This window comes from Scatophagus argus, chromosome 9 (genome assembly GCF_020382885.2).
Source record: "Scatophagus argus isolate fScaArg1 chromosome 9, fScaArg1.pri, whole genome shotgun sequence".
In the NCBI taxonomy this organism is placed as follows: domain Eukaryota; kingdom Metazoa; phylum Chordata; class Actinopteri; family Scatophagidae; genus Scatophagus; species Scatophagus argus.
This window is the reverse complement of record NC_058501.1, coordinates 24,616,213-24,623,536: the sequence shown is the minus strand read 5'-3', so window position 1 is coordinate 24,623,536 and position 7,324 is coordinate 24,616,213.

Below are 7,324 nucleotides of genomic sequence, written 5' to 3'. Positions count from 1 at the left end.
ATGACAGTGTGTGTGTGTGTGTGTGTGTGTGTGTGTGTGTGCGTGTGTGTGTGTGCGTGTGTGTGTAGCCTCTTTAAAGTGAAGCTCGTCAGAAGCTCAGACGGGGAGGAAAAGCGAGTCTTCAAAGAAATAATTCAGACCCACCCAGCAGCTTTTAACTGAGGCTGGATTTGTGCTGCTGCATGCAGAAAACACACACCAGCCAACGCACTGTCCAGGTGTGTGTGCGTGTGTGTGTGTGTGTGTGCATGCGTGAGCTGAAAAGACAGAGAGGGAGAGAATGTGTGTTAGAGTGAAAGAGAGAAAGTTTGAGTGTCAGCGACAAGAGAGTGTGTTTGAAAGGCAAAAACAGGCAAAAAGAGAAAATGTGTCTGTTTCAAAGAAGTAGAGCATCGAAGTGTGTGTGTGAGTGTGTGTGTGTGTGAGTGTGTGTGTGAGTGTGTGTGAGCGCATGTGTGTGTGTGAGAAAGCAACAATCGAACTGTGAAAATGTGTTTCTATTTGAGGTGAAGACTGTGTGAGGTTAAATTTCTGTAATATTAACCACTAGATGGCAACAGAGAGAGAGGGAGGATGACCTGGTGTGACTGCGCGCACACACACACACACACATACACACACACACACACACGCACACACACACACACACGCACACACACACACACACACACACGCACACACACACACGCACACATCAGGGGGTGAGAAGCTGAGTCGGTGCTTTGCTCAGGACGCTGCTGGAGTCCACGTGAGTGAAACAAACCAGGGACATTTGAAAAGGAAAACAAATCTCTGCAAATGTGTGTGTGTGTGTGTGTGCGTGTGCATGTGTGTGTGCGTGTGTGTGCGTGTGTGTGCTGTGCAGGAAGGCTGAAGGTCTCAGAAAGTTAATGAAGAACGTGAATGTGGCAGAGAAACACAGCGACAACACGGTTGGTGTGTGATTTTTACGACCTGCTGTAGGAGAAATGTTGGCTTCATCCATCTTCACCTTCTAATGTAAAATTAGAAACGTTACGGAAATCGTCACCGTCGTCATCACATGAATCTGTAACTACAATAAAAACATTTTTGCTTCTGCCTCTCAGCAGCTTCCCCATCTGTAAGGAAGGACTGAAGCGATGCCTGATGTGTTGATTACAGAAACGATGGGGCTGGACAGCGACATTTACAGTTTATCAACTTTAAAAAAATAAAAAATAAAAATAAATAATAATCCAAGAGTGAAACAGAATAAGAACAAGTGAGGAGTATGTTTGAGTGAGCTGACTCTGCTTTAAAAACCGAAGACCTCAAAGCATCTCTGAAATGGTCCCAGACAGTCCAAAGAGCAGAAACAATCCCCGTCGGGTCAAATTTTTACAGTAAATCACAGTCATGGAAGCCATTTCCTCAACACGCCAAGCGCTAAAGAGCACACGTCAAGGAGCTGAGGAGAGGAAACAAATGGCTGCTTTTAAAGGAAGATGTTCGTCTGCACTGGGAGGAGGAGAAGGTGGAGACGAGACTCTCCGTCATCACGATGGATGGAGCTGCCGGAGGACTGACCTGGACTGAACGATGTCCTCGGTGGTGTTCAGATCGGCTCTGTGTCCTCCTGCCTTCAGACTGGCTGCAGAGGGGAAGCTGGGGGCCCCCGGTGGCCCTGAGGTTAAAGCCCCCTGCAGACAGCAGGTCTGGCTCTGAGAGGCTGTGAGGGGGGAGGAGGGGGGAGAGGTTAGATCCAGCTGTCCGAGTCGGGCCACACCAACACTAATAAACCACCGCAAGAACCTGTCCTGGAACCCTTAGGAACCTCCCCCTGAGGAACCAGGCTTTAAACTTAGTCCCTGGTCCCTAAAAAGTTCCTGTTCTGAGGCTCAGGAACTGTTGGGATAAACCTGCGGTACAGCTTTACTTTACGCACAGTACTCAACCAGTGTCCCACACCATGACGGATGACACGTCTCCACTTCCTCCCACTGTACAGAAGCGATTCCCGCTGCGAGCGCCGCCATCTTGTTTTGGTGACGTCATTTGGAGCCAGAGTCTGTGCAGTAGAGATCAGGCGTTTGGGATGTTCGTCACCTTCAGAGAACTTTAAGGAAATGTCACTCGAATCCTGTCCTCTCCTGTGTGGGACTTTGCTCCTCGGCAGTAACTGTTAGGTGTGAGGCATGTTTCAGTCTGAGGCCTCTGAGCAGTAAGAAACGGCAGAAAGCTACAGAGCATCCAGCACTCAGTGTCTGGTAGCTGAACACTTGATGCCTCCTGTCCTGCAGCTGTTGGATATGAATTAAGTAGAAAGAAGAATCAGAAACAAAGGGTGGGACACACAATAAAAACACTAATTGCGACATGTAATCGTTTGCATTTTACACCCTTGTAAGTACATAAACTGCAGATGTTTTAGAGGTTTACTGAGCTTTTTACATACTTTTTACAGCAAACAAACACCCTGGAAACACGAATAAAAAGTTAAAGGTTGGATGCTGTGCATATTTCAGGATGTAAAGAAGTGTTTTCCATGTCTCTTTCTGGGGGAGGAGGAGGAGGACTAATGTGGTGAAGAACTGCAGAACTGGTGTGGGAGGTCTGGGATCCATCGCGCTGCACACTCTCCTGGTTTCCCAGGCTTCTCACGGCGAAATCGGGCTGCGGGTTGATCTCTTAGCGTGTATCGCTGTTGTCCGACAGACGCCACATATCTGCAGAAAGTCTGGTTTTGAGGAAGGAAGACAGGAGTGCGTTTTTTCTCCTGTGTGGGACTAACAAAAGCTTATCCTATCCTATCTTACCTTTTATATGCAGCTTTTGAAGACCCAGGGGTCACGAAAATCAGCATATAATAAACTTTCAAAACTCCAGCTCAAGTACGGAAAGAGAAAAGCAGTCAAACTGCTGCTGCTTTGGACCAGAACACGAACACTCATGAACGCACGTGATCCTACAGGCAGAACCACAGCCGACAGACACGAAGCTCACGGGCTTCGGCGTGGACTGTGACACCTCGCGCCAAAACGTGAAATGATTTGGAAGCTTGGCCTGGCCTTTCCAGGACGCGGGACACCACGCCAAGATGGATGCTCTTCCCAGACAGAACGCAGTGGAGGCTGAACTGGTTTTGTTGTGGGATGAGGCACTTGGGTGGGGGGACCTGTGCCTGGAGGTTAGGGAGGTAAAGGGTCAGCATACTTTATGTCTGTCTGTCTGTCTGTGGACAGATTTTGTCAACCTGACAGCATGACAACTTGACAGTTTGACGATGACTGCAGTGCGATTGATGCCTACTGAACCACCCTCGTAACAGTGATGAAGACGGAGCACAGACGGGTGGAAACGTCAGCATGTTGACAGGTGTGGCGGTTGGCCTGACCCCAGCAGATCTCTGGACTCCTTTCCTCCCCTTCCCTCCTCGTGTCTCAGTCCCTCCTGCCTGAGATGAGAGCGGAGGAGGGGAGGAAGAGACTCGAGGAGGCAGAGGAGTCGAGGCAACAGGTGTTTGACAAAATGAGACATTCGTGCCGTCATTTTAAAAACGTGAAATGTGACCCACTGCATCATCAGTCCACCGTTTCGTTACGGCCTACTGCTGTATTTCATGACAACAGTGTTCATGACGTGTGTATTTACTTCTAATGCACAACACGCCATAAGGAAAGGCAGGAGCGACACGAACAGCGAAGGGCAGAGGCCGACAGAAAAACCATGCAGCTGTGTTATTCAGGGTATTTTAGGATATCCCACTTTCTTATGGTATGGTAAATGAAGGAGTACATGTATTGATTGTAAAATACTCCATTCATCAAATGTAACCCGTAACTTTCCTCAGGAGACACAAACAGGAAGTGTGAATATGAACGTCCCAAATGGAGACAATATAATGATATAATAGAATATGATCTAAAACATATTTTCTATCTTTCCACATGGACGAAAGAAAGTGTTGTACCGTCACTTTGGGAAACAATAGCATGATGCAGCTGTGTTGCCAAGGACACAAAATATAATTTCTGGTAATTTTCCCCTGAGATCAAATCATGGGATCAGTATTGTTCACACAAAAAAAAGAAATGTGAGCCACTTAAGTTCCCTGTGGCGGAGGTGAAACGCTGCTGACGCTTCAAATCTGCAGCGAGAGTAAAATGATGCGGCAATTATCTGATCCAGTTTGTTTACGCCTTAAACCCCAGAGAGACAGAAATAAAAGCCACAGTGAGCCGACTGCTCCTCAGCGTCTAAACCCAAACGCCGCGTTTTATTACACTCCGTCCAAACTGCTGCGGCCCGCTTCCACTTTGATTGTTGAAGTATCGTCGTTTGATGTTTTTAACAGTTGGGTGTGGGCAGCCATGTTTGGTGGTTCCTCACATCAGAGCTGGTTTACTGGACTGAGGCGAGAACGAGGGGCGAAGTTACTGAGGAGGAAAAAACAAAATCTGCAAAAGCGTTTAAAGTCACAAACACAAAACACAAAGCAGAGAGCGACTGGTGACTGATGAGAGGAAGAAAAGGAAGAGAGGAGCTGGAAAACTTCTCCTGTGAGGAGAAATGTCCCCCAGATGTCCACTGGATGTGGACAACAATGGAAAACAACATGAGGTCACAGTGAAGCCTTTGACCTTTTGGATACAAAATCGTATCACGTCATCATTTTATCCTGTCAGACGTTTGTATGAATTTTTGCATGAGTTTCTGACTTTTGGCGGAGAGGTCACAGAGAAGTTTGTCCACCAAATTAATCAGTCCTTTGTTGTGTCCGAGAGGACGTTTGGGCCAAACTGAAGAAATTCCCTCAAAGAATGCAAGAGACGTCGCATTCAAAAGAACAGGACGGACACGTAACCTGCAAACACAAAGCGTCCGGCGGCGGAGACATAAGAACACACGAGACGGAATCAGACATCTCTGAAAAGTCAGAAATCGACGGTTTAAATTGAGCCGAAGGGATGAGATGAAGTTTTAATTGAATCCGTTTGTTCGTGGCCGAGCTGTGAGCGTCTCCGTCCCGTTTCTTTTCTCTCAGGCTTCTCTGTGCTGGTCCGCCGGCCATCCTGGGACCAGATGTTTGGGATCTGGACCTTCCAGGAGTTTCAGCCTCTCCTCTCGCTCGAGTCTCTCTCTCCTCTGTGTGAACATGTGAGGTGTCGCCGGTGAAACGGAGGACAAGCGAAAAAGGTGATTGATGAGAACTTTCAGAAAACAGAGATGAAGGCAAAGGTTCCACAGAGGGGGATAAACAGAGCTGAAGAGAAAGCCAAAACGGAGGAAAGACTGATGTGTGTAACAGGAGATACGAGCTGAGAGGGTGAAACGAAAATATTTGAGTGACTGAGAAAGAAACAGAGAAACTGAGAGAGAAGAGTGTTTTTGCGGGAGTGTAACTGTATCTGCAGCGCTCACACACACACACACACACACACACACACGAGAGCTGCTGCCAAATTAAACAGCGGCAGTTCGGCTTTTGCGCCGTCACCCAATCTGTGCAGCCGACTTCGCCTCCGGAGCCCCAAAGAAAAGACAAGAAAAAACAAAATCGATCACTTCAAAAGCCGTCAGGCCGAGTCCTGTTCATCAACCTGACAAGTTTTAGGTTCGCTTCCACACTTTGTCCTCAGCTCTCCGGGAACACACAGGGATTGTGCTGTGTTCGAGGGTTGAGGGACAGTCAGAAATTCCCACTTTCGTGAGAGGGAAACAAGCTGCAGCTCCAAGGTTCTAATGCAATGTCAAGTCAAAATGGTGGCTGAAGTCCAACACACACACTGCGTGATGCAAACAAATGCTGTTATGGAAAAAAGGAGATGTTTTCACTTTCTGGCTGCCGGACGAGTGAAAATACAGAAAAATTAGCCAAGAAAGCCAAGATGGTCAGTGGGGAAGAAACGTTATGTGGGACTCTTGACTTACCTCAGTTTACGCTAACATACGCAAAAACGACTCAGTGTTATACAGTTGTTATTGTTTGTTATATATTGGCAACGTAGGCCACTTTGCATATTTATAACACAAAGTGTAACATTCAAATACTTTGCACTAAAATGTCAAAATCTGGACCCGAATCGATCAGCAACACTCCTAATTATCTATTTAAATTGACTCTCAGCAGAAGAAAGTGGTTTCGGGAGTTTTGCAGTGGTGGTTGTCTAACAGTGAAGACCTGTGCTGCCTACGTCTTTTCATTTTATTAAAAGATCCCTTATGTACTTTATGACATGTAAATTAAGTTATGTAACATACTCTGAACTTTTGGCGCCTAAACCAACCAAACTGCGGCTGTTTCAAAGCGTTCACCACGTGAGGATGAAGCAGAAGTGTGGTATTCCTCTCAATCGGGGAGTCAGTCCACTTGTTCAGCTAACCATAACCCTGTGCAGGCATGAGGACGTGTTGGTACGACAAGACAACAATACACACGGCCTTTAAGAAAACCCTTTACAGGTTCAGAAATCCGCCACAGTGATGATCTACTTACAGCTTCAGCGTCTGAGCAGAAGGAAGACCTCCGTGGCCGGACCCTGAGGGGAAAATTACTGCTCCACGTTCAGTTATGTCCAGCAAGTCTCCCCGTGGACGCAGCTTCGCCTGGCAGATGGTACAGATCAGCACGTTATTTGTCCTGTAACTGTTTGAATAATAATCAGTCCAGATGAAAACGTCATTACTCAACCTCCAAGCAACTGTTACAATAAACACAATGGTAATAAAGCACTAATTGGAGGCTTTGATTACTTACAGTAGATTATTTTTATTACTAAATATTTCATAAATAAGATTTATTTCATTGTCTTCTTCAGGCGGCTGCACGTTAATCAGCAGTTTTGAGGTGCAGAACGTCTCCTTTTGGGACAAACTGTGGCTATAAAAGCAGACTCGGAACGGGAGTCTGGTATGTCTGAACAGCTAACAGCACAGTGCAAAACCTACTCAACATTACAAACATTCAGAGTAACATGTAGTCAGCACCTTGTGTCCGCTGGGAACCTCTGTAACATCACCCACTTTCTAACTAACCTCCCAGCCAGGATGGGCTAATTTTCTTCTTCTTCTTTTTCTAGAATCAGAGTCCAAAGTTCTACAATATTTTAAATTTCAAAACCCTAAAAAACACAGATGGGTTTTCGTCCATGAGGCCTGCGAAAACTTCCCAGAGGACAGAAGGTCTGAAGCTGAAGACGCAGACGTGCTGCAGGCTCGTAGCTTAGCACACGGCTGCTGGGGTTGTCGTCTGTTAGGCTGGCACCGTATCTATGGCTGAAGCCTGCAAGCTTCATGTCTGGCAGAAATACTCAAAGCTCCTAAATGATGTGGGAGTGTGTGTGTGTGTGTGTGTGTTTGCCCA